At 38.3% G+C, this 13,568-nt stretch overlaps 1 pseudogene; it reads right to left on the minus strand.

Annotated features, from left to right (window-relative positions):
• Positions 1–492: 492 nt before the first annotated feature.
• LOC138152269 (olfactory receptor 2Z1-like) lies at positions 493–1,915 on the minus strand (annotated as a pseudogene).
• Between the last annotated feature and the right edge of the window lie 11,653 nt (positions 1,916–13,568).

The following is a 13,568-nucleotide window of genomic DNA, read 5'->3' on the forward strand; positions in this document are numbered from 1 at the left end:
CTCACCCAAAGATAACTGTTCTTATATGAGACTGAAAAACAAGTCTGTTCCCCCAGAATATAGAGGTGAGATTGAACTCTTCTCCCTGAGGAATATTACATTAGGATAGAATTTTAGATAGAAGCCTAGGATGAAATCTTGGAATCACAAACTAGAATTTTGGAATCATAGATTTGGAAAGGACTTTCTTTCTTTTTTTTTTCAAGCTATTGGGGTTAAGTAACTTGCTCAAGGTTACACAGCCAGTTATTTCCAGGTGTGATGCTAAGTATCTGAGCCCGGATTCGATCCCCAGGTCACTCTGACACTGGGGCTGGTGCTCTTACTCACTGAGCCACCTGGCCGCCCCTAAGCAATTGGGGTTAAGTAACTTGCTCAAGGTTACATGGCCAGGTTGGAAAGGACTTTCAAATACAATCTGGATCAGTTCTTTGCCTTGTAGAGATTAATAATGGGTCCCAATCAATAAAATATTCTCCTCTTCCTGAGTTCTTACACATTTTTAGTGACTCTACATTTCTTTATCACCTTCTTCATTGCCCCTGAGACTTCTTTATTCCTCAGGCTGTAGATGACGGGGTTCAGCATAGGTGTGAAGACTGTGTCTTCTACAGAGACTATATCATCCTGTCCTGGTGAGTGATAGGAGGATGGCAACATGTAGGTATAGATGAGTGGTCCATGAAAAAGGTTGACCACTGTCAGATGGGAGGAGCAGGTAAACAGTGTCTTGTGGTGCCCCTCAGCTGACTTCATCTGAAGCACAGCAGTCAGGATCAGAGCATAGGAGGTAGTGATAAAGGCAATGAGCACCAGCAGCACTACGACACCTGTAACAAATAGTACTTTTTCATAGGTAGTTGTGTCAGCACAGGCAAGTTGCAGCAGGGATGGCACCTCACAGAAGTGGGCAATCTTCTTTGAGCCACAGTAGGGAAACTGTAAGGTCAGAATTGTCTGGTGGGAGGCATTAAGTGACCCACCAAGCCATGAGATGATTATTATGAGGCAACATACCTACCTGCTCATCAGTATTGGGTACTGGAGTGGGTTACACATGGCAACCTAGTTGTCATAGGCCATGAGGGCTAAGAGCAGGCACTCCACTGCTCCCAAGAACATGAAAAAGAACATCTGGGCTCCACATCCCCCAAAAGAGATGCTTGTTCAGCCATAGAGAAAGCCCACAATCATCTTGGGGACTGTGACTGAGGTGAAGAAAATGTCTAGGATGGAGAGTTGACAGGAAGTACATGGATGTATGGAGCCTTAAATCTACCCAGATCACTAATACCATGGTCACATTACCTATCATAGGAAGGACATAGATCAACACAATGATGCTGAAGAGGAGTAGGTGCATTGGACTGTGGTTGAAAAGGCTGGTGAGGGCAAAGCTAGATGTGGAGGAATAGGTCCAGTGGTCTGTGACTGCCCCCTTCTAGGTTTGGCTATGGCAGAAAAAGAGAAAAGCAGGACACTTAGTTATCATGCCATAGAAAGAGTTCTGATTGTGTCTATATACCAGACCTAAACTGGTATAAAATAAAAGCCAACTATACAAGGGATTTAATTTGTGCTCCATAAAATGTCTCCACTTAATCTATCATTCATATTAAGACAACTGAACCAAAAGGAATAGAATTCTTCTTGTCCTTCTCCCTGCACCCCCCTCCCTCCCCTGCCCAGATTCCACCTATAATGAGTTATAGCTAGTTGTGAGGGTTTATGGAAAATTATGTCAAAATTTGATTGCCCGAAGAACTTCATCAGCATCATACATCAGTTTTGTGATGGCATGCTTGCTTGGGTTCTGGATAATGGACAAATGCTCTTGTGCCTTCCCAGTCACCAATGGAATGAAACAAGGCTGTATGCTTGCTCCCATGCTTTTTGACATGATGTTTTCAGCCATGTTGTCAAATGTTTTCAATGAGGATGAACACAACATCAAGGTCAGCTACTACACTGATTGTAAATTCTTTAATTTGAAAAGGCTACAAACCAAGACCAAAGTGGAGGGAGTGTTGGTGCATTATTTTCTATTTGCAGATGATTATGCATTCATTGCAGCCTCTGAAAGTGAGATGCAACAAAGTATGGATCAATTTTGTGTGTTGCTTATGCTAATTTTGGCCTAACAATTAACACTAAGAAAACACAAGTGCTCCATCAACCACCACCACCACACCATCCATACATGGAACCATTGGTTACAGCAAATGGAGAAGTTTTGAATACTGTGGATAAGTTCACTTACTTTGGTAGTGTACTTTCTAGGGATGTATGCATTGATAATGAATGAGGTTGACACATGCATTGCCAGAGCTAGCTCAGTGTTTGGGAGGTTCTAAAGGAAAGTATGGGAGAGAAGAGGTATTAGACTGACTACCAAACTGAAGGTCTATAGAGCCATTGTTCTGACTTCATTGTTGTATTCCTGTGAAACCTGGACAATCTACCAGTGCCATGCCAGGAAACTGAATTGCTTCCATTTGAATTGTCTTAGGAAGATTCTGAAGATCACCTGGCAGGATAAGGTACCAGACACTGAGGTCCTTTCTTGAGCTGAACTTCCAAGCATTCGAACTCTGCTTTAGAGAGCAAAGCCCAGATGGGCTGCCCACGTTGTTCAAATGCAAAACATACACTTGCCAAAAAGACTATTTTATGGAGAACTCACACAGGACAAGCGTTGTTCACATGGTGGTCAGAAGAAGCGATACAAGGATTCTTTCAAGGTTTCTCTCAAGAAATTTGGAATTGATTGTGTGACATGGGAGACACTGGCACAGGACTGATCAGCATGGTGTGCTCACATCAGAGTAGGTGCTGTGCTCTGTGACCAAAGCAGAATTGAAACAGCTCAGAGGAAATACAGGATGCACAAGTTTAGAGTATCCACCCCAAATGTTCACATGGACTATTTGTGTCTGACCTGTGGTAGAGCATTCTGAGTTCATATTGGTCTGATTAGCCACAGCTGAACACACTGAAAAAACCCACACACACTCAAGCATAGTGATGACATGTTGCTCTTTGAGAATGGACAACAACCAACCATAAGATAATGAAGTCAGGAGAATTGCTGAATATTAACAATGCCCTAACATTCCCCCTAGTTGATGGTTGGGGTCTTTCCTTTTTTTTCTCTTTGTCCTTTGTTCTCTCTGGTCGAGTTTATGATTGCCTCGACATGGCAACTGTCTCAGCTGTTCTTCACATTCCAGGAGATTCCTAGACCTAGCATGGATGCCTCCTTTCTTTCCTTTAATGAACCTGAGACAGGTGGCTTGTTCATAAGTATTTTACTCTCACCAAAGATGAATAGGAAAAATAAAATAAACTTACAGAGGTCACAAAGCTCAGAGATTTTTTACAAAGCAAATTACAGAATGTTTCATAAACATTATGCCAATCCCATCATAACAATCATGTAAATTAAGTTGTAAAAGTCAGTCAGTCATAAACATTTATTAAGCACTTATGTATCAGGCACTGGCTACTTTAGGTCATATGATTCCACATTCTGTGTGCTTTTCAGGACAACACAGTTACTTCAGCAGTATAAATCTAATCAAAGATCCTGTTTTCTGGGCTAGGAAACCCATCATCAAGTCTTCCTGTGCACTTTTGGTATTTTTTTTCAACCTTGCAATAGTAGTTCCACCATCTCACTAGAAGTTACCTCACTCTTATCTAGCAGTTTCTCCACCCTAATCTCCCTTTGTGTTCAGCTGCTATAGTGCATCTGAAGAAGTCTAAGTATGTGCCTCTCCCCGATGGAGCCCATTTCAAGTCCTATTACCTTTCAGTATCTAAGCTGGTAGCTGTGAACCTTTGTGGTCAATGTTTTCAGGTGCCATTAGTCTTTGACTTTGGACCACAGTAATGGATAGGAACAAATCAAATCACACTGTTCTCCAGCTTCCCAATACATCCTGATTTTTTTTGTATAGGGAACTCTTTCATGAAGAAATATCCTATACTATTGCAGATAGGCATCTGCCCTGAAATTTGTCATCTTAGAGAATTGTCTGGGGGCACAGAGAAGATAAGGAACTTGCTTAGGGCCACATAGCCTGTATATCAGACATGAGACCTGAACCTGGGTCTTGTGGGGACTTTGATATTACTATGAAGATGAAATCAGATTACAATGAATGTTTAGAATACCTATAACTTTGAAAGACATTATAAAAGGGCAACAAGTAGTCTAAAGAAGTGGATTGTGGAAGAGGAAGGTTGGCCCTACTAACTTTGTGGGATGGAATGGAATATGATCCTTAAATTATTTTTTTATTTTATTTTATTTTTAGCACCTTCTGATCAAGATACTTTCTTCTCTTCCATCTTTTTCTCCTTGAACCAACTTGGTTGGTCCTGGAGTAACAGAAAGCCCCTTAAAGTTCTGGTACTTAGGCAATTCCAAATTCCTTAGGGAATTCTTTGCATCTATATTGGGCTTCTAATATTGCCATCTCATTGGTTAGTAACTGTGATTGATATATGTGACAGTGAAATCCCCACTGGGTTTAATCTTTGTAAAGGACTTTGAGGAGCATGGAAGCTTTGAGGTGGAAAGGGTTGTCATAATTTTGTCTGTCGAATAAAGGAATCCCTCTTAGAATATTTTTGACATATTCAGCTTCTGCTTCAACATCCAGTGAAAGAGGAACTTAAAATATCATTGTAAGGCAGTTTATTCTGCTATGTAGAAATTACTATTAGAAAATTCTTTCTTACATTGAATCTTATAAAACCTCCCTGTGACTTCTGCTCATTGGTCCTAGTTTGTTCCCATGGGGTTGAGCAAACCAAGTTTAATTCCTCTTTCAAATATTTGAAGACAGTTGTCTTCTATTTTTCTGGTTAAACATTTATAATTATTTTAATATTCATTTAAAATGGTTACAACTCCATCATTTTTCTCTGGAAGGACTCTATACATTCCTCTTTTACAGTATGACTCAGAATTGGATGCAATATGAGTAAATGTGAGATTTGTAAAAAGTGCTTAAGTTAAACACTCCCAGGTTTCTTGTCTATGCTCCAAAATTTCCACTAGAACTCAGAAATATATTTTTAATCAATTAGTTAAATGTGAGTTATCATATAACCTACAGATAAGTAGTATAATTGAATTATCTTTGCAATAAATTGGGAGTTATTGTTTAAATTAAGTGAACCAAATGCTTGTGTAACATAAAGTAAGGCAATAAACAACCAGTGTTTATTGGAGAGAGAATAGCTGGAAGTTTAGAATTCTTATGTAAAAACATTTTGCAAAAAACCCCCCAAAACAAAACTGATTATAGCTACAAACTGTAGTTATCTCAGGAAAAGCAACTTTTAAAGTCTGATTTAAATCTTTGGCAGATAGCAGTGTGTGGGATACAGAGACCCTAACCCAAATTGACTACTCAGAGACCTCTCAAAGTGAAGGTAGAAAGTTTTATTAGAATCTCGAAAGAAGTGGTTGGTCCAGTCTCTGGGACAGCACTGAGAGAGACACAGAGAGAGAGAGACAGAGAGAGAGACAGAGAGACAGAGGAGGCCGAGGTACAGAAGCTAAAGCTGGGTTAAATAAACAAGGGTTACACACTCCTCCCAAACATTAACCTAATTATTACTAATGAGGCTCTAATCTTGTTAGATAACATACATAATACATGAGGTCCACTATGCAAGCCCAGTAACAACCTCAGAATACTGAACCCTCTTCAGTCTAACCTAGATACATCCTTTTCTGGGCGATTGGTCAAATCCACCTGCTGTTGCTAGATCCTTCCATTCTACATTGTTTCATTTTAGTATTATCTAGGAGTTCTCTGGGAACTCAACTTCCTCCCAAGGCTACTGCTTCAACTCCCCCAAGGACTAGGAACTCAACTTCCTCCCAAGGCTACTGCCTCAACTCCCCCAAGTCTACTGTCCGTTACTTTTTATCAGTAGTTTTGCTCAGCAATTCTTGCAGTTCTGTAGAAACTTAACCCTTTGTTACCTCTCATACTACCATTCCTTTCCCCAAACTAAAAACACTTCTAATTTGGTCTCAATACTTAATTCAATCAATTGTATTAATACTCAATAGCTCTTACATTACCTTGAAATACACAATGACTTACATATATATGGATAAACAATACTGAACTTAGTTACAAAATACAAGGAATTAATGAGAATGGATATATGATATTCAGAATGGGGAAACTTTATCAAGGGATTAGTCAAGGGGAGTCACAAAGAATTCAGTGGAAGAGTACAAATAGTGTTAGAAACCTTGGGTTCAAGTTTGAATTCTTCCATTTGCTACCTGCATGACTTTGGACAAGACACTTATCCTTAGTTTATAGACTTAATGGACTCACAGATTTGTAGCTGGAAGGGATCTTAGTAGTCATCAAGTAGAATCTCCTCATTTTATAGATAAGGAAATGAAGCCCAGAAAGGTGAATGATTTAACTAAAGCCATTCAGGCATAAAATATCAGAGCCTGAATTTGAACTTAGACCATATGCTTCCAAATGCTTTCCAAAGCACCCTGTTCCCTCTCCTCATTTTACAAATGAGGAAGCTGGACTAAATGATCACTATAGCTATTTATAATGGTGGTCAACATAGTATAGTGAAGATAAAACCACGCTCAGCTCCTTTCTAGCCATGTGACTTTGTATATTACTTTGTAGACCTAAGCTTTAGTTTCCTTATCTATAAAATGGGAATAATAGTATCTTCCCACTTACCTCACAGGGTTGTTAATGAGAATCACATGATAATGTAAATACATCACATTTATATGGTGCTTTAAAGTTTACCAAGAATTTAGGTAGTGCTTAAGCCAAAACAAAGTTCAAATCCATCCTGAGACAATTACCAGCCATGTGAAAAATCATTTATCTCTCAGCCTCTGTTCCTGATCTATAAAACAGAGATAATAAATAGCACTATTTCCCAGGGCTGTTGTGAGGATAAAAAAAGATTATGTTAGTAAAATGATTTGCAAAACTTGAATCGCTATATAGCTATTATTATTAGTGCAAATATTTTCACTCTATGGATAATGAATTTTGGCTCAAGGGATAAAATAACTTGTCTATGATCATGCAACTAGTAGGTGGCAAAGGCAAGACTCAAACCCAGGACCTTTTTATCTAAGAGAAATGTGTTTTCTATTAGAACATGCTGCCTTTGAGTATGAATAGGCTTTGTAAAGTATAAGGATGGATACAGATGTAAACTTTTTTGATTAGAACATAGGAAAGCAGGACCATAGATTTAGAGTTGGAAGAGACCTTAGGTTTACAGCTTTTGTCCTTCAAGTCAAATCTCCTCATTTTATAAATGATGAAACTGAAGCTCAGGGTCACATAGCTAGGAAGAGTCTGAGGTAGGATTTAAACTCAGGTCTTTCTGACTCTGAAATCAGAAATGTCTTCTAGCTGCCTCCAATTCAGGCTGACTGAATAAGAATTCAGCATGGAAGAGGATCCACTCACAAAATTGTTCAACTACTTTTAGAAATGTTTGTGGTTGTTGCTATTTATGAGAACATCAAAGGGGCGGCCAGGTGGCACAGTGAGTAAGAGCACGGGCCCCAGAGTTGGGAGACCTGGGATCGGTTTCGGCCTCAGATGCTTGGCACCCACACACACACACACAAATAACTGTCCGTGTAACCTTGAGCAAGTTACTTAGCCCCAATTGCTTAAAAAAAAAGAACATCAAAGAAGTTTTTGACTTAATCATTTATGCCAGTGATGCTTATATTAGACATATTATAAGCTAATAGATCTGCATGATTAGTAACAAAGTAAGGCTAGGATTCAGTCAAACTATAATTCACAGGTGAGTTGGTAAAGGCCTTAAAAACATTTCACAGGAGCATGGGTTTTAGTGATCATCTTGTTAAACACTCACTGAGACTCAGAAAGGCTCCCTTCTTAAATTACCTTGCATCTAATTAACTATGTACATGTAATAGAACATAATAACTTGTATTAGAACATAAATTTCTTGAGGGCAGGGTCTATTTCATTTTTGTCTTTGTATCTTTCTACAGCACTTAGCAGAGGGTTTTATATAGTAGCTACTTAATAATCAATTAAATTTTTTGAATTTTGGTGTTATATTAACCTAGCCATTTGCAATTGAAGACATCACTTTGTAAACCACAGTGTAAAATGCAGTAAGACAGAGTACAGTGAGTTTTCAGGAGGAATTCACAAGCTGAGTTTTAAAATTCTGGAGTGGGTGACAAAAAGAATGTTTTAGAATCTCTGTCCTAGGAAGCTATTTCCAGTTGAAGGCATTCTTGTGATTAAAGATGACATAAAAGTTATCCCTTATGTGGGAAGAGGGAAATTTCAGTCTTTTATTTTCTTTCTGTCGGGGTTGATAAGTACTTACCTCAGATTTCCCTGATTTAAGGCTTCCATTAGTATTCTCCAGAATTCTCAGCTCCTTGCTATTCTCATTACTGCTTTGTCACTTTCATTTCCTGATTCTTGAAGTTCTTGGCAATTGGTGAATTGATTACCCTGGGAAATCCAAAGGGGATAAAATGAAGATGGGATGTGGAGCCAATTTCCCTTCATCTAGGATGCTCCATATAATAAAACTATTCTCCCTCTCTTGGTCCCTATGCTTTTTTTCTCTTCATCTATCAACATAAATGAGCCATCTGGAGAAATTGTAGCTAAATAGACTAAATAGTTTCCAGTATCCTTTCTAGAACTAAGATTATATTTATTTATTATCACATAATTCATCAGACCTGAATGTTCTAGCCTTTGGATAAGCACTAGTATAATTAGTATAATCGTGTAGAGAAACCCTCATAAGGTTTATGTGGAAGTAAGAAAATTTGTTTCTCCTTCCTATAACAGATGAAAGATTTCCTCCTCCTAATGTGACTACAGAAAACATGTCCTTCACAATAGGAAGGAGAAAGTTAAAGTGATGATATAAGAAAGGTAAATCTTCAGTTCTAATCAAAGGAAGACAGTCAGCCAAGTAAAAAACAGTTGTCAAAGAACTGTTACAGCAAAACAGCTGGTTTCTTCAAATTTTGTTTATACATGATCAAATAATAAATTCAGGCAATAATTGAATTAACTATTCAATTTAGAGGAAAAGATGATTCAAAAGTTTAATTGTTGACTAAACTTTTCATTTTTCAATAGTTGTGTTGGAGTCATATTTGACTCTTAAAGTAAAAAGCCAAGAGTGAATCTGTTTTTTGTTCATTTAGACAATTTAGATGACACAACATAAAGGCTGGTTGGCAGACTTCCTCCTTCACCCCTCCCCCAAGTACCTTTTTTATGTTACATATACATGGACATGGACTGAAATAAGTACAGGAGTGGAAATTAGTGCTTCTTACTTATACAACTTTTACATTTCTGGTTGGCATTGTTAGCAATGATGAGAAAAGACAGGATTTTCTCTATTCCACAGGTTGACATAGTGTTTAGTTTTCTTAGCACATTTATGGTGGAACAGAAACCTAGGCTCTTTGTTGTTCAGTCATTTTTCAATTGTGTTGAACTCCTTGTGATTCCATTTGGGGTTTTCTTGGCAAAGACACTGTAGTTGTTTGCCATTTCCTTCTGCTCATTTTATAGATGAAGAACTGAAGCAAAGAGGGTTAAGTGTTTTGCTCAGAATGACAAGGATAGTAAATCTCTTAGGCCAGACTTCAGCTCATGAAGTTGCATATTCCTAACTTCAGGCTTGGCACTCTATCCACTTGCCACCTAGCTGACCCTGGGATTTAAATGCACAAATATCTGTGACAATAGCAGTTGACTGTCAGTTGAATTAACGCTAATTGCTTATATATATATATTTTTTGCATACATATGGTTTGCCTTGATTCTTTCACCTGGACTGTTAGGTCACTAGTGCAATATTATTATAATCCTTTTACTGATGGAGGGTCAAGAATGTTATAGTATAGCATGACCTATTCTTAATGAAACCATGCTCTTTGCTATCTTTCCTCATTTATTTATCTATCTATTTATTTATTCATTTATGTATTTATTCATTCACTCACTCATCTATTTATTATTTTCAATAACTGCCCTTTTAATAACACTTACTAGAATTTTGTTAGGAATCAAAGCAACTCTCACTAGCTAATTCATTAGCAGACTCCATTCTTATTCTATTTTTGAAAATTGGGAAAATATTTATCCTTTAATTCTGTAGTACCTCTCTGGTCCTCTGGGGTCCATCAAAGATTACTAATAGTGGTTCAGCTCTTTTACTGACTGATAATGTAGTTCATTTGGACCAGGTGAAATGAGTGCGTCTTAGGCAGTAAGGTGCTCTTTTTACAGTTTGTAAGTGCTGTCGATGAGATTTGTACTGTTCTTTCTAGTCCAAAGGTAATCTCTTTGGTGGGGAAAACAGAAGGAAAATAAGACTTAAGCAGTTTTGTCTTCTATCAGTTATATATCCAGCTTGAGTAGCTTTCCTGTCTCTTCTTTGATCCTCTTTTTTTTGGAACCAAGATAGAAAAAACAAAAACAAAAGCAACCTCACAACTTTTTGTTGTTGTTACGAGCTTTCCTCACCAGTCTTGGCTCACTTTGTATTTATAGGAATAACTGAATAAGACCTCTGAGGAAAATCTTTAAAAACATGGAGTTTTTAGCCCAGGGAAGAGAAAACTCACGAGCAATTGTTTAACTATATTCCATTTCTTGAAGGTTAGGATATAAACGCTAGTGGAAAACTAATTCTTTGCCCTAACTGAAGACTTCAATGAGAAATTTAAACTACAGCAGGAGAATTTAAGGTTAATGATCATAAAAAGAGTCTTGATAAAGATTCTGGCACAGGTTACAACTTAGCAGAACCTCTGGTAAAAGAGTTTTGCAAATAGAAAGATTCTCACCTGTAGATATTGCTTTAGAAGGTGTCGAGGCTAGAGGCAAGAACCTGGGCAGGGTCACATCTTAGGTCTCTTCCAGACAGTGATAATTTGTTTTTCAGCATTACCAATGGGACTAATCAAACCCTTTCCAAATAGAGATCGAAGAGAGGTAGTTATTAGTGAAAATTCCAAGTTTTCCAATATTTTTAGAGAAGTAAGGACTGTGTGAAACTGGCATATTTAGATTCGTTTATCGATATTACAGACATCTTCAAGATCTCCACATGCCTTTAGTACTCAGTGTTCCATTTCCAATAAATAGGCAAGGTGAATGTGGGTTGGGCAGACAGAAAGTAAGACAACATTGTTTCCACTGGTGTACAGTGGGAAATGCTCCCTTGTTAGCAATTACTGATGCCATGAAATAGCAGTTACTGCTGCTATTTCATACACCTCCCCCTTCTTTCTTGTCTATATCTCTTTATCTTTCTGTGCTATGAAGTTATTATTCTTTATAAGAAAAAAATATAGTAGTAAGACCATTTGACCTACAGTTTCATTCCTGGCTCTGCTGATTACTAGATATGGGAGCCCGGGCAAGTGATTTTTCTGAACCTCACCTTCCTCCTTGGTATACAGGATCTTAGATTTCGACTTGGAGGGGACAGTAGTGATCACCTTGTTTAACCTACCCATTGTACAAAGGAAACTGAGGCCCTCAAAAGTTAAGTGTCTTGGCCAACATCAAGTATATTGTAAATAGAAGAATAAGTAAGATGATGGAAATATTATTATTATGAACCCTAGTCCTGCAGTCTTATTTAGAATAAGACTGAGTAGACAACTCTAAATCCCTACAATATTCCTATTTTGTCTACATGGATCTATTGATTTGATCATGTGGCTTGAATTGATGGGTCAACTCAATGAAAATGATGGTTGGTCAGATTTCTTGCCTAATCAGCCAATTTAAAAAAATATTGTAAACACAGATGAGACACACATTTCAGTCCATAGTTATATAAATTGTATACAGAAAGTTGAGAAACTTTCAATGAGAGTCCACCTTATTAGGGATGAGACTACTCATTCCTTCATATGGGAGGTATTCAAAGTAACATTTCACTTCAATGTTGCCTCTTACCCAGAATACATGTGTAGCTTGTATTTCTAGCAAAGTTTGAGACATTTTCTATGCTGCTGGGTATGCTGAAACATCTCTTTCTTTGCCACCTTGTAGCACATGGCTAAACTAATTTTGACTTCTTTGGCAGCCTTCATTTTGGATTTCTTTAGCTTCTGCACCAAACCCTTAGTAATCTTATCATTGGGATATCTTATCCCCTTGTAAGATCCAATCAGCCTTGTTCTGCACACTTCATCAATACTCTCTTCCCTTCTAATTAGCAGGTGGAGTCATGATAGTGGTCCAGGACACAGTGGGTGACCTTAGCATCTGTGATGTCTGGCCAAGCTCTAAATGCTCCACAGCTCCTGCTTCAGCCACTTTTATGACTATTGGAACAAACTTCTCATCCACCCATTCCACTGGGGGTAGCCTTCACATGCTTGGGGTTGACATTCCCCAACTCATTGATGGGTTTAAGACCTATTGGTCAGTTACCCTTAACCTGGGTTAGCTGGTATGCCAAGACAGTTTACTAGGGTGTGTCTGCTGTGCATGCCACAGCTTCTTGGAGCCATAAGAATCCTTGATTTCAATACTCCCTCTGGTGTTACAGATTGCAGTCCACCCAGATCTACTTGTCCTGTAGCACTGTTCTCCTTATCTTTCCAGAAATCTTCCACAAGGAGTCTATTCCAGGTGACAGGAATGTATGAGAGTTGGGTGCCCAAACTTCTGGGAGCTCTGTTCAAGAGGGAACCAGACTCCAATGTCATTGTAGTCGATTGGCTTTTGAAAGCCCAGCAGCATTATCCAATATCTGCCAGCTACACAAATCTGGTGGGACAAGATGTTGCCAAATTTATCAACTGGTTAGCAGAGCAGTTCAACTACCCACTGGACAATATTCACCTCTTGGGATACAGTGTTGGTGCTCATGCTGCTGGCATTGCAGAAAGTCTGACAAATAAGAAAGTGGATTTTAAACTAAGACCTAACGCTTGGGTGTTTGGAAGTGGATTCATCCAAGCACTTATAATGCCAGCTGTGTTATTATCATCAGCTCTTTTTCCTTGTTAGTTATTAGAGGAGGCAGTCTCAGAACATCCAAAAAACATCCACCCCCAAATAAAACCAAAAACAGTATATTTAATTTGAGGAATATAGTGGCCATGTAGCACATGATCTTAGCTGAAAAGATAGCCCTTATTGTGAAAGATATGAAATCTGGACTGCTGAGATAAAATATTAATTATGTCCTATGGTACTAGTCTGTTGTAAATTTTCCTTATGTGATATATTTTGCAATTTTCTAATGTTTGCATGGAGTAGAACAAAGGTTTTCTGTGGTTTGCGCACAGTTGGTTCATGCCCATCTGTTTGCCTGAATAAAAGTCCCTGCCCCCCATTTAAAAGACTCTTGAAGGGACATGGCTTATGAGATAACCAGGACCAAGTGAACATAGAGAGAGAATGACTAAGAATGTTTATTAAGAGAGCACTGGACTGTAATGTAATGCCAAGGAAAGGCAACTTCCCAGGTTCAAAATACCA

The sequence above is a fragment of the Petaurus breviceps genome, unplaced genomic scaffold (assembly GCF_028583685.1).
Source record: "Petaurus breviceps papuanus isolate PSGF00001 unplaced genomic scaffold, PetGlider_PUasm1.0 90925, whole genome shotgun sequence".
In the NCBI taxonomy this organism is placed as follows: domain Eukaryota; kingdom Metazoa; phylum Chordata; class Mammalia; order Diprotodontia; family Petauridae; genus Petaurus; species Petaurus breviceps.